Genomic DNA, 14,574 nt, shown 5'->3' on the forward strand with positions numbered 1-14,574 from the left:
ACATACTGTACAACCACTGTGAGGTCAGGTTGACCAAAGACTATCTTGTTCAATGACTATGTCTAACAGGAAAAGGTCGTCTTCAATATCTCTACACAAGATATGTAGCCATCCACATCCTCTATGACCCTGGTCAATTAATTATTCAAACTCAAGAGGTTCTGAGACTACCTTAATCATGGGTCGACATTCTGAACCAAGGCAAAAAGACCATACCCCTTCAAAGGGTAGGTGGCCTTCCACATCTTGTACAACCTCGGCAAGGTTGAGTCGACCAGAGACTACATTTTACAATGCCTATTATTCAAGAAAGGGTGGTCTTCAGTATCTCCACACCAGATAGGTAGACATCCACAACCTATATGACCCTGGTCAAATTGTGATCAACCTTGAGGTTCTGTAACCATCTTGGTCATGGATTAACATTCAGAAACAAGTTAAGAATACCTTCCATATCACTTAAAAGGGGTAGGTGGCCTTCCGTATTCTGTACAAACTGTCAGGTCGAGTCAACCTTAGACTACATCGGTCAACGACTATTGTCCAAGAAGTGTGGCCTTCAGTATCTCTACACCACATAGGTACCCATTCATATCCTCTATAACCCTGGTGAAATCATGAGTCGACATCAGAGTTTTCAAGACCACCTTAAGTAATGAGAAACATTCAGAACCAAGGCAGGAAGATCTTCCATATCCCTTAATAGGGTAGGTGGCCTTCCACATCCTGTACAAACTTGGTTAGGTTGAGTTGACCAGAGACTACACAGGTCAATGACTATCATTCACCAGGAAAAGGTGGTAGACATCCACAACCTCTATGACCATGGTGAAATCATGGGTCGACCTCAAAACCAGATAGGTAGTCATCCACAACCTCTATAACCCTGGTCGAATAAGTCAACCTCAAAAAGGATCAGTGACCATCTGTCATGGGTTAACATATAGAAACAAGGCAAGAAGACTTTCCATATCCCATATAAGGGTATGTGGCCTTCCATATCCCGTACAACCAGGGTAAGGTCAAGTCGACCCAAGACTATCTCTGTCAATAACTATTATCCGAAATCAAATGTGGCCTTCAGTATCTCTATACCAGATAGGTAGCCAACCAAATCCCCTGACCCTCTTGGTCATGGATTTAACATTCAGAACCAAATCAAGAAGACCTCCCATATCCCATAAGAGGGTAGGTGGCCTTCTGCATCCTGTACAACCTCGACAAGGTTGAGTAGACCCTAGACTACATCGGTCAAAGAGTTCCTTGTCAAGAAAAGGTGGTCTTCAGTATCTCCACACCTCAAAAGCAGATAGGAAGCCATCCACAACCTCTATAACCCTGTTCAAATAAATTGACCTCAAAGAGGATCAGTGACCATCTTGGTCATGGGTTAACATTCAGAAACAGGAGGGCAAGACCTTCCATATCCCTTCATAGGGTAGGCGGCTCTACACATCCTATACAACCTTGACAAGGTTTATTCAACCTAAGACTATTTTGACATATGACCTATTCAACAGGAAAAAAGTTACTTTCAGAACCTCTACAACAGATAGGTAGAGACTGACATCCTCTCGGGCCATAATGATATCAGGAGTCAACCTCAAAGAGATCGGTCCTCAGACCACCTTGGTCATAATTTATGGTCATAGTTTAACATTCAGAAGCAAGGCAAGAAGACCTTCCATATCCCTTGAAAGGGTAGGTAGCTTTCCACATCCTTGAGTTGACCCGAGACTATATCGGTCAAAGACTATTATTCATCGAGAAAAGGTGGTCTTCAGTATCTTCAAACCAGTTAGGTAGACATCCACAACCTCTGACCCTGGTTAAATATATCGACCTCAAAGAGAATGTGACCATTTGATCATGGGTTAACGTTCAGAAACAAGGCAAGAAGACCTTCCATACCCCTTGAAAGGGTAGGTGGCCTTCCACACCCTTGAGTTGTCCCGAGACTACAGCCATAACCTCTAACCCTACTCAAAAAATTGACCTCAAGAGGATCAGTGACCATCTTGGTCATGGGCTAACATTAAGAAACAAGGCAAGAAGACCTTCCATATCCCTGGAAAGGTTAAGTGGCTCTCCACATCCTGTACACGATCTCGAAGAGGTCCAGTCGATCTAAGACCATATTGGCCAATAACTTATTCAACAAGAAAAAGTGACCTTCAGAACCTCTACAACAGATAGGTAGAGATCGACATCCTCTGTGGCCATAATGATATCACGAGTTGACCTAGAAGAGGTCATGAGACCATCTTGGTCATAGTTTAACATTCAGAGACGAGGCAAGAAGACCTTCCATATCCCTTGAAAGGGTAAGTGGCCTTCCACATCTTTCAGTGATCCCAAGACTACATCGGTCAGTGACTATTATTCATGAAAAGGTGGTCTTCTGTATCTCCATGCTAGATAAGTAGACATCCACAACCTCTATAACTATGCTGAAATCATGAGGCGACCTCAAAACCACATAGGTAGCCACCCACAACCTCTGATAACCCTGGTCAAATATATCAACCTCAAAGAGGTTTGTGACCATCTTCGTTACATGTTAACATTCAGAAACAAGGCAAGAAGACATTCCATATCCTTTTATAGGGTAGGTGGCCTTGAACATCCAGTATAACCTCGGTGAGGTAAAGTCAACTTGAGACTACATCAGTCAATGAGTAATGTAACATCAAAGGTGGGCTTCGATATTTCTACACCAGAAGTGTAGCCATCCACATCCTCTATGACCCTTGTGAAATCATTAGTCGACCTCAGAGAGGTTCTGAGACCATCTTTGTCATGGGTTAACATTCAGAACCAAGGCAAGAAGACCTCCCATATCCCTTACAAGGGTAGGTGAACTTCCACATCTTGTAAAACCTTGGTGAGGTAGAGTTGATCCTAGACTATATATCATCGGTCAACGACTGTAGTCCAACACGAAATGTGGCCTTAAGAACCTCTACACCAGATAGATAGCCATCCACAGCCTCAGACCCTGGTGAAATCATGAGTTTACCTCAGAGAGGGTCCAAGACCACCTTATTCATGGGTTAACATTTGGAACCAAGGCAAGGAGACCTTCCATATCCCTTTAAAGGTAGGTGACCCTCCATATACTGTACAATCACAATGAGGTTTAGTTGACCAAAGACTATCTTGGTCAATCACTTATTCAACAGGAAAAGTGACCTTCAAAACCTCTACAACAGATACGTAGACATCACACCCTATATGGCCAAAATAATATCACGAGTTGACCTCGAAGTGTTCCTGAAACCATCATCGTGGTTTAACATTCAGAAACAAGGCAAGAAGACTTTTCATATCCCTTATAAGGATAGGTGGCCTTTTGTATCCCTTACAAGGGTAGGTGGAATTCCATATCCTATACAACCTGGGAGAGGTTGAGTCGACACAAGACTATCTCGGTCAATGACTTTTGTCCTTCAACATGCAATGTAGCCATCAATATCTCTACATAAGATGGGTAGCCATCCACATCCTCTATGACCAAGGGGAATCACAAGTCGACCTCAGAGAGGTTCCGAGACCACCTTAGTCATGGGTTAACATTGGGAACCAGGCCACTTACCCTTTAAAGGGTAAGTGGCCCTCCACATGTACAACCTTGATGTTAAGTCGACATAAAACTATCTTGGACAATTACTTATTTAAGAGGAAAAAGTGACCTTCAGAACCACTACCACAGATAGGTACACATGCACATGCTCAATGGCCATAATGAAATCACGAGTTCACCTCAAAGAGGTCCCCAGACCATCTTGGTCATAGTTTGACATTTAGAAACCAGACAAGAAGACCTTCCATATCCCTTAAAAGGGTAGGTGGCCTTCTACATCCTGTACAACCTCAACGAGGTTGAGTCGACCTAAGACTATATCCGTCTATATCGGTCAACGACCATTCTTAATCAATGAAAGGTTGTCTTCAGTATCTCCACAATACATATGTATACATCCACAACCTCTATGACCATGATGAAATCATATGTGGACCTCAAAACCAGATAGCTAGCCATCCACAACCTCTTATGACCCTGGTCAAATTTATCGACCTCAAAGAGCATCAGTCACCATCTTGATCATGGGTTAGATTCAGAAACAAGGCAAGAAGACCCATATCCCTTGAAAGATAGGTGGCCTTCCACATCCAAAAGTTTTCCCTGAGACTACATCGGTCAACGTCTATTATTCAAGAAAAGGTGGTCTTCAGTATCTCCACACCAGTTGGGTAGACATCCACAACCTCTATGACCATGGAAATCATAATTCTACCTCAAATCCAGATACGTAGCCATCCACAAACTATGACCCTAGTCAATTAAGTCGACCTCAAAGAGGTTCTGTGACCATCTTGATCATGGGTTAACATTCAGAAATAAGGCAAGACCTTCCATATCCCTTTAAAGGGTAGGTGGCCTTCCACATTCTGTAGAACCTATGTGAGGATGAGTTGACCCAAGACTACATCGCTCAACAACTACCGTCCAACACGAAATGTGGCCTTCAATATCTCTACACCAGAAAGGTAGCCATCCACATCGTATATGACCCAGTGAAATCATTAGTCGACATCATAGATTTTCAGACTACCTTAGTCATGGGTTAACATTTGCAAGGAAGGCAAGAAGACCTTCCATATCCCTTAAGAGGGTAGATGTCCTTCCACATCTGTACAACCTTGGGCAGGTTCAGTCTACCCAAGACGACATCGGTCAATGACTATCATTCACCACGTTATTCTTCAGTACCTCACCAGATTAGGTAGACATCCACAACCTCTATGACCATGGTGAAATCACGGGTCTACTTCAAAACCAGATAGATAGCCACCCACGACCTCTGACCCTAGTCAAATAAATCAACCTCAAGGGGACCAGCGACCATCTTGATCATGGGTTAACATTCACAAACAAGGCAAGAAGACCTTCCATATCCCTTTATAGGGTAGGTGGCCTTGAACATCCAGTATAACCTTGGTGAGGTAGAGTCGCCTTGAGACTACAATAGTCAATGACTAATATCTAACATCAAAGGTGGACTTCAATATCTCTACACCAGAAGTGTAGCCATCCACATCCTCTGTGACCCTGGTGAAATCATTGGTCGACCTCAGAGAGGTTCTGAGACCACCTTTATCATGGGTTAACATTCAGAACCAAGGCAAGAAGACCTTCCATATCCCTTACAAGGGTAGGTGACCTACCACATCCTGTATAACCTTTAAGTTGATTTGACCCAAAACTAAATCTCAACGGTCAATGACTATTGTCCAACAGGAAATGTGGCCTTCAGTACCTTTACACCAGATAGGTAGCCATCCACAGCCTCTATGACCCTGGTGAAATCACGAGTCAACCTTAGAGAGGTCCCAAGACCATCTTGGTCATGGTTTAACAATGAGAAACAAGGCAAAACCTTCCATATCCCTTAAAAGTGTAGTTTGCCTTCCACATGCTGTACAACCCCGGTGAGGTTGCGTCAACCTGCAACTATATCAGTCAACGACTAATATTCAAGTAAATGCGATCTTCAGTATCTCCACACCAGATAGGTTGACATCCACTACCTCTATGACCATGGTGAAATCATGGGTCAACCTCAAAACCAGATATGTAGCCATCCACCTCTGACCCAGGTCAAATAGATCAACCTCAAAGAGGTTCTGTGACCAATTTTGCCAAGGGCTACCATTCAGAAATAAGGCAAGAAGACCTTCTATATCCCTTTAAAGGGTAGGTGGCCTTCCACATCCTATGCAACCTCGGCGAATTTTTGTTGACCTGAGACTACATCAGTCAACGACTATTGTTCATCTGCAGGAAAATGCGACCTTCAATATCTCTACACCAGATAGGTGACCCTGATGAATTCAGGAATCGACCTCGGAAAGGTCCTTAGACCATCTTGGTCTTAGGTTAATGTATTTAGTAATAAAGCAATAAGACCTTCCACATACCTTTAAAGGGTAGGTAGCCTTTCATCCTGTACAACCTTGGTGAGGTTGAGTAGACGCAAGACTATCTTATTTAACTACTATAATTCAACAAAAAAAAGGGGGTCTTCAATATCTCCACACCAGATAGGTAGACATCCACATCATCTATGACACTAGTGAAATAACTACCTAAGAGGTGTCCTGACACTATCTTGGTCATGGGTTAACGTATATAGAAACATGGCAAGAAGACCTTCCATATCTCTTAAAAGTGTAGGAGTTCTTCTACATCATGTACAACCTCGGTGAGGTTGATTCGACCTAAGGCTATCTCGGAGAATGACTTAACAGGAAAAGGTGGCATTCAATATCTCAACAGATAGGCAGCCATCCATAACTGTATGACCCTGGTGAAATCATAAATCAACCTGAGGTCCTGAGACTATCTTGGCCATGGGTTAACATTCTGAAACATGGAAAGACCTTCCATATCCCTTAAAAGGATAGGATGCCTTCCATATCCTGTACAACTTTGGTGAGGACGAGTCGACCTGAGACTATCTCAGTCAAAGACTACTGTCCAACAACATGAAATGTGGCCTTCACTATGTCTAACCCGATAGGTAGCCATCCACATCCTCTACAACCTCAGTGAGGTTGAGTCGACCAGAGACAACATCGGTTAACTATTAATCAAGGTGGTTTTCAGCATGACACCAGATAGGTAGACATCCACAACCTGAACATGGTGAAATCGAGTCAACCTCAAAACCAGACAGGTAGCCATCCATAACCTCTATGACCCCTAGTCAAATATATTGACCTCAATGAGGTTCTGTGACCATCTTCGTCATGGGTTAGCATTCAGAAGCAAGGCAAGACGCAAGACCTTCCATATCTGTTTAAAGGGTAGGTGGCCTTCCACATCTTGTACAACCTCGATGAGGTTCAGTCAATCGAAGACTATCTTGGTCAATATCTTATTGATTCAACAGGAAAAGGTGGCCTTCAGAACCTCTACAATAGATAGATAGACATCCACATCCACTATGACCATGGTGAAATCACGAGTTGAATTCGCAGAGGTCCCGATACCATCTTGGTCATGGGTGAACATATTAAAAAGGCAAGATTTCCATATCCATGGGTAGGTGGACTTCCACATCCTGTACAACTTCGGTGAGGTCGAGCTGACCCGAGACTACATCGGTCGAGGACTATTATTCAAGAAAAGGTGGCCTTCAATACCTCTATAATAGAGAGGCAGCCATCCACATACTCTATGACCCTTATAAATCATGTCGACCTCAGAGGTCCTGAGACGACTTTCCATATCACTTAAACAGGTCAATTTCCACATCCTGTACAACCTCGGTGAGGGTGAGTCCACCTACCTCGGTCAATGACTTATTCAACAAGAAAATGTGGCATTCAGTATCTCCACACCAGATAGACAGCCATCTACCTCTGACCCTGATGAAAATGCCCTGGCCCCGAGTGAGGTCCAAGACTATCTTAGTCATGGGTTAATATTCAGAAACAAGGCAAGATGACCTTCCATATCTCTTCAAAGATTAGGTGGCCTTCCATATCCTGTTCAACCTCGGTGAGGAGTCGACCTGAAACTATATAGGTCAACAACTTATTCAACAGTAAGAGGTGACCTTCAATATATCTACAATAGATAGGTAGACATGCATATTCTTTATGACCCTGGCCTTCAATATCTCTACAAGAGATATGTAGACATCAACATTCTCTGACCCTGGTGAAATCATAAGTAGATCTCCAAGAGGTTCTGCGACCATCTTGGTCATGGGTCAACATTTAGAAACAAGGCAAGACCTTCCATATCCCTTACAAGGGTATGTGGCTTTCTATTTCCTGTACAACCTTGGTAAGGTTGTCAGCCTAAAACTGTATCGGTCAACGACTATGATTCTTCAAGAAGAGGCGGCATTCAGTATCTGCACACCAGATAGGTAGCCATCCACAACCTCTAAGACCCTGGTGAAATCACGAGTAGACCTCAGAGGTGCTGTGACCATCTTTGTCATGGGTTAACATTTAGAAACATGACAAGACCTTCCATATCCCTTAAAGGGATGTGTTGTCTGGATGCTATTACTAGCACAGTTTGGGCGTGTATGTTCTTGTGCTGCCAAAACTGGAGCAGGCTCAGTGTCTATTCGTGTTGCTATTACTGGCTGTCAATTGTGTGCACTTGTGGTGTTATTACTGGCATAAGTCATGCGATGTTCAGAGGGCGTCATTATGTTTTAATGCCACTACTGGCAAATACTGGGTGTATTCGGGGTGTCCTTACCAATTCATGTGATATTACTGTCATAGGTCATGCATATTATTATTCTCATAGGTCGGGTGTTCTTGAAGTGCCGTTACCGATATATAGGTCGTGTGTCCTGGGGATCCAATTACTGGCACAGGTCAGATGTATTATAGCGGCGCCATTACTGGCACAGGTCAGGTACATCATTCTCGTGATGCCATTGCTGACACAAGTCAGATGCAAGTTCTCTTGTCAGTTGATTAACAGAGTCATTGTTCATGTGTGTAGACCAGGAGTTCCCAACCTGTTATGCATTCAGTTAGGGAAACAGCAAACGTAATGCACCCGCCAACTTCAAAGAAAAATTCAAATACATAATTATGTTGACAATCACAGTAATACACATTCCCCTTAACGTTATGTGCCTATAGGATACGCGGTAGGCATCATTTCACGAAAACATCAAGAGCCACACTAGATTTAGGTTGGGAAACCCATTTGTAGTCAATACGTCTATTAAGTCGCATCGAAAATTTAAGTGTAACGCACCTTGTATGAAGCGTTGTTATCGACCCTCAAGATCCACCTCTGATGACGGCTTCTGTTGAAATGTCAAATAACCTAATCTCATGTACATTTTTATGACAGTGCACTGTTCACCCATGGACAGTACCTCTGTAATGTTACACCAGCTGGTCTGATGCTCGCAAAGTGACATTAACAGCGTACAGTCCATTTCTGTAAACTACTTCTAATGTCACACCAGCTGGTTTAAGTGCTCGCTTAAGTAACATTAACATAGCAGTCCTCTGTAAACAGTACTTCTGTTATGTCAATTATAATCGGACGTACCTTAGTGTAAGAGGTGAGATCGTCCCTCGACGTGGTCCAAATCTGTGGAAAAAAAAAACACAAACATCGAAAATGGAAATAAATGCACGCACCTTGCACGAAGCGAAGCATGGTCCCTCGATGTGGTCCATCGGCGACCTGTTCAGAAACCCTACCTGCAATGAAAATGTAAAATTAACAGCCTTTTATAAACTAATTGTATGCATATAACACATTTAAGAAATATGAACAAACTATGTATACAGTTCTCATATCAGTTCTCTACATTACAGTAACTGAACTTGAAAAGCGAGACGAAAAAGTTAGCTCACCTTATCACGACGGATGAGGAAGCCTTGGCGCCACTCCAGGTGAGGTCCAAAACGGGAGGACCAGCCACCGGGGACTACCGTGCCTGCAATAACATAAAACTCTTAGCGGGAAGTAAGTGCCACTGAAAGGAGAATGGAGGGCATTAATGTGATAATCTGAGGGTGAAGGGAAGGTTGTAATGACGCTAAGACGGAGGGAGTAGCCAAAAAGGGAAAGGGTGGGCAGGGTAACCGGCAAGGTAAGGAGGTAGGGTGAAGCCAAGACGGAAAATGGGGTAACTAGGAAAGGACGTTGGGAAGATAACTAGTTAGGGTGTGGAAGTAGGGTAACCAAGAATGGAGGAAATGTGGGGTAGACTTTGGGAATATTAAGGAAGTGTGACAACCGGGAATGAGAGTTGGATATCCGGGGAGGGAGGGAAACTGAGGACAAAAAGGAAGAGGGAGGGAAACAAGCAAGAGAGAAAAGGGGAGTGGGGTTGCTAAGGGAGGTAATATGGTAACCAGGGAGGGAGGGAATGATGGTATCCATGGAGGGAAAGAAGTGGGATGGCCATGGAGAGGCCAGTAACTAAGGAGTAAGGGATGTGGAGCAGCTAAGGAGGAAAGGTAGTAACCAGAGAGGAAGGTGGTAACCTGGGAGGGAGGAAAGATGGTTAACTTGGGAGGTGAGGGAAAACAAAGTATCCTAAAAGATCCGTATGATGGTCTCCACCGAGGGAAGATGGGCTAGCCAACGAGAGATGGTAGGCTATGGTAGACAAACTGGGTTAAGGTGAAACCGCCAGGGAAGGCATCACCCAGGGAGGGACGGAGGGGTGGCCAGGTGGTGGGAGGGAAGCTGGGGTAGCCAAGGAGGGGGGGAGAGCAAGGGAGGAAGGAAGGAAAGCTGGGGTAATCATGGATGGAGGGGAGCTGGGAGTGAAGATGGTAACCAGGGAGGGAGGGGAAGAGGGGCAGCCAAGGAGAGAGGTAAGCTGGGAGAGAAATGGCAACCAGGGAGAGTGGAACTGGGATAGCCAGGGAGTGATAGTTACTCAGGGAGAAAGGAAAAGTAGGTTACTCGGATGGGGTTGTCATGGAGGGAGGGTAGGTTGGATTTTTTTTTTTTTTTTTTTTTTTTTTTTTACTTTGTCGCTGTCTCCCGCGTTTGCGAGGTAGCGCAAGGAAACAGACGAAAGAAATGGCCCAACCCCCCCCCATACACATGTACATACACACGTCCACACACGCAAATATACATACCTACACTTTCTAAAATGGGGTAGGTTGGATACCATGCGTATAAAAGTATGCAACACCTAAGTGGCGGTCAGCCGGGGAAGACTTCGATGCCGTACTTGCCCAGTCCTGCCGCCAAGGCCGGAACATATGCAAGTCAAGCCACAATATTCAAAATATTATTCATAACATACCACAAACTTCAGCTTCCTGGGAATAAGTTGCGGTGCAACAAGTAGACTTAAGCCGGACATGCTCAACCGGCAACTTTATATCTTACATAATTTCAATCACATTTTCATAATTCCCTTTATTCATTAATATCCTATATCTAAATAACGTTTTACACTCTACAAGGCACCTACAATCACTTTCTTACCTCTTCTTTCTTCAATACCATCTTCACCGTCATACCGTATATGTTTGTCACTTGAAATCGCAATGTCGTCTGAGCGGGAAAACGGATACGGGTGTGATGACGTAGTGCCACATTCAATTTCTTTCAACTCGTTACCCAAGTACGATTTAGGGTGTATTTTTGTCATATTTTTAGATACTCTATTGATCAGTTCTTCAAAAATATTGAATAGAGAAATTTATTATTTCCTAAAAAAAAAAAAAAGGAAAAGCAAGTTACCTTCTTTTTCTCTTAAATCTCAATAAATCATAATATTTTAAGCACAAGTCAAAGTCAAAGATCATAACTGTACAATGAATATTATCTCGTTACAAATTTTCAGTGTCATTCTAAATTAAACTGACTTATCAATTTCACTCATTCATTCACTAAGAAATTAAAAAATATATTGCTATAAAAATATATAACTTAAAGATGTTTTATGCTTCACATTATTATTCAATTGATCATTTTAAATGTTCTTACGACAAGATCAAGTTGAAACACGCCAGAATGTCAGTACTACTAACGACATCTAATTGCAATATCGGTGTAAGTAAAGGTTTTGATTACATTTCTCGTCAAATCGTCATTTTCTCATATGTCAATATATGATATTACGCTAAAGGATATCTTTAGAATTCTATATTGGGAGTCAAAAGAGTATCAATACGACGTTTATATACCCTTCGTACCTTAGCAATACTGTTCGTAACACCGTCAACGCTAGTTTTGTTTGTCTCTCATGTGACGAATACATAAAGAATATACAAAAGACTGTGTATCAACGAGACACTCTGTCACCACGTCACGGTTATCAACCCTTTGAACATGCCGATACATTTAATTGCGATCGTACGATTCCTGATGGCTAAAGCACTGCCATACGACCCTTTTAGGCAAGGCGGTACGACTCATGCTGGAAGCAACAGTCTAAGCCACCCTTAGCCACTGGCAGCGTCAGGCCATTCTCAGCATCAGGCATTGGGCAAAACCCCAGGTCGTCCTCAGGGTCAGGCAGGGGGTAAAACCCCAATTCATCCTCAGCGTCAGGCAGGGGGCAAAACCCTAGGTCGTCTACAGAGTCAGACAGGGAGCAAAACCCCAAGTCGTCCTCAGCGTCAGTCAGGGGGCAAAAACCTCGGCGTCAGGTACAAGGCAAAATCCCAGGTAGTCCTCAGAGTCAGACGGGGCAAAACCCCAGGTCGTCCTCAGCGTCAGGCAGGGGGCAAACCCCGGGTCGTCCTCAGCGTCAGGCAGGGTGCAAAACCCCAGGTCATCCTCAGCATCAGGCAGGGGGCAGCACCTTATACCGTCCTGAGTGAGCGTCAGTAGAAGACAGAAAGTGATCAGTTTGGTGTGTTAAACGCGGATTGTAAGTCCGTAGACTTATGACGTGTACTCAATAAAAAGAAAACGCTTTTATTTATTTTTTTTTATTCTGGCTCATATGCTAATAGTAAACAATATGCATTTATTACCTTCCTCCAGACACACTTGATCACCGTTTCCCTTGTTAGCGATGTAGCGCCAGGAACCGACGAAGCAAGGCCAAATCCGCTCACATCCATTCTCGGGCAGTCATGTGTAATATACCGACACCACAGCTCCCTATCTTCAACCAAGCCCTACATATCTTTCCATGGTTTACCCTGGACGCTTCGCATGTTCTTAATATTTTCGGCTGCAATACCATCCCCTCCATCTGCCTTGCCACATTTTATCTTACATAAGGTTTACACCACCTCTTCTCGTTTCATCAAACCACTCTCCATGACTCTCACTTCGCATACCACCCCGACCCATACACCCTACATCTGTTATTCTGTCATCAAACACGTTCAACAGCCCTTCAGACTACTCATTCCTTCTCCTTCTCACTTCGCTACCTGTTACCACGTACCATATTACTCCCTTCACCGATGTTCTCATTTGTTCTCGTTTTTTTCCCCCCTTTTTTTCACGTTATTTACCTCCTTCCAAAACACCTTATTATCCCTAAAGTTTACTGATGCTTGCTCACCCCAACTCTCACTGCCCCTCTTTTCTTTCTTCTTTTTTTCGACCTGTGCACCTTCCTCTTGACCTTCTGATGCTTTCTCATACACATATTCTAATCATATGCACTCCTTCCCTTAAGTACCGCCCAAACGCCTATCACTTCTCTTTCACTAGCAAATTTACTTCTTCATCCACCACTCACTACTCTTTCTAATCTGCCCACTTCCCACCTTTCGCATGCCGCATGCATCTCTCACCACCGCCAGCACTGTTTCCTTAAATACCTTTCTTTCCTCACCCACTTCCCTTACTTCATTTACTCTCACCTTTTGCCATTCTACACTCGATCTCATCTGGCATTTCTTCACACAAATCTCTCTAGCAAGATCACTTACCCTCACCACTCTTCTCTTACCCACGTTGTTTCCTCTTTTCCGAAAACCTCTACAAATCTTCACCTTCGCCTCCATAAGATAATGAGCAGGCATCTCACCAGCTGCTCCTCTCAACACATTTACATCCTAAAGTCTTTTACACGTCTTTCAATTAATATGTAATCCAATAACGCCTGCTGACCATCTCTCCTACTCACGATCGTATATTTCCAATCCGCAATCCTCTTTCAGCACACAGCTCCATTGGCTGTTCACCGTTGGCATGCATAACTCTGGATACCCCCAACCCCCCTCAACAATCATACCCTTAACCACCACATTAATCACCTTCGTATTTAAGTCATTCATCACTAATACCGGGTCTCTTACATCAAAACCGCTCGCTCCCTCACTGTTTATTACTTGTTTGAGAAAATGATTTAAACCTACTTATATGACCACTTGTCCTTGATGAAGAATGCTACAACTCTTACCTTCTCAATTTTCGAATGTCTTACGACCTGACGTGTAAAGTTCATGTGGCCGCTTGTTATAGATAGATTCATCATGAAAGCAGTGGAAACTAACGACTGATTCTATACAGTGTAATTCATGTGATGTCATTCGTTTTCATAATTCACAACTCTGTGTTATGGTGTACGATTTTGCTAATGAATTTAAACCAGTAAATATGACGTAAGTAAAGACTTAAAGATCCTGTACTTTGTTTAGAGTTAAGAATCTTTTGAGCTGTAGGCATTTTTGTAAACAGAAAGCCTTTCCAACCTCGACAAGATATCTCCTTAATTTTGATAAAAAAAAAATCATTTATCGTTGCCTCACGACACAATGTTAGGCTGTCAGCAAACATTCATTATCTGTTCTACACTTCTGCCCATGTAGATATGTCATATTAATTGTTCGAGTCATCATTAGTCTATTGAATTATGCGACGTTTAAAGTGATCTTTTTTTTAAAGAAAAAAAAGAAAGAAATGTCCTTAATGTTTAAACTCCTGTGATTCTGGTAAAACTATTATCTCTATACTTTTTTTCCAGTCAGCATAATGGTCACCATATTCCTGATCTACTGTGGTCAAGTTTGTATCATGTCTGGGAATGTTTTGGCGCTGCTGCCGCTGGAGATACAAGTGTGATGGAAGACAGT

The 14,574-nt window shown here is 43.1% G+C and overlaps 1 long non-coding RNA gene across 1 annotated transcript; it reads right to left on the reverse strand.

Moving 5' to 3' along the window:
* Nucleotides 1–3,624: 3,624 nt before the first annotated feature.
* On the reverse strand, nucleotides 3,625–11,076 carry LOC139761656 (uncharacterized). Its single transcript, XR_011715579.1, has 3 exons — nucleotides 11,015–11,076; nucleotides 9,415–9,497; nucleotides 3,625–9,258 (listed from the first exon to the last, which is right to left on the reverse strand). It is a non-coding gene; the product is annotated as an uncharacterized lncRNA (long non-coding RNA).
* Between the last annotated feature and the right edge of the window lie 3,498 nt (nucleotides 11,077–14,574).

The sequence above is a fragment of the Panulirus ornatus genome, chromosome 41 (genome assembly GCF_036320965.1).
Source record: "Panulirus ornatus isolate Po-2019 chromosome 41, ASM3632096v1, whole genome shotgun sequence".
NCBI classification, from domain to species: Eukaryota; Metazoa; Arthropoda; class Malacostraca; order Decapoda; family Palinuridae; genus Panulirus; species Panulirus ornatus.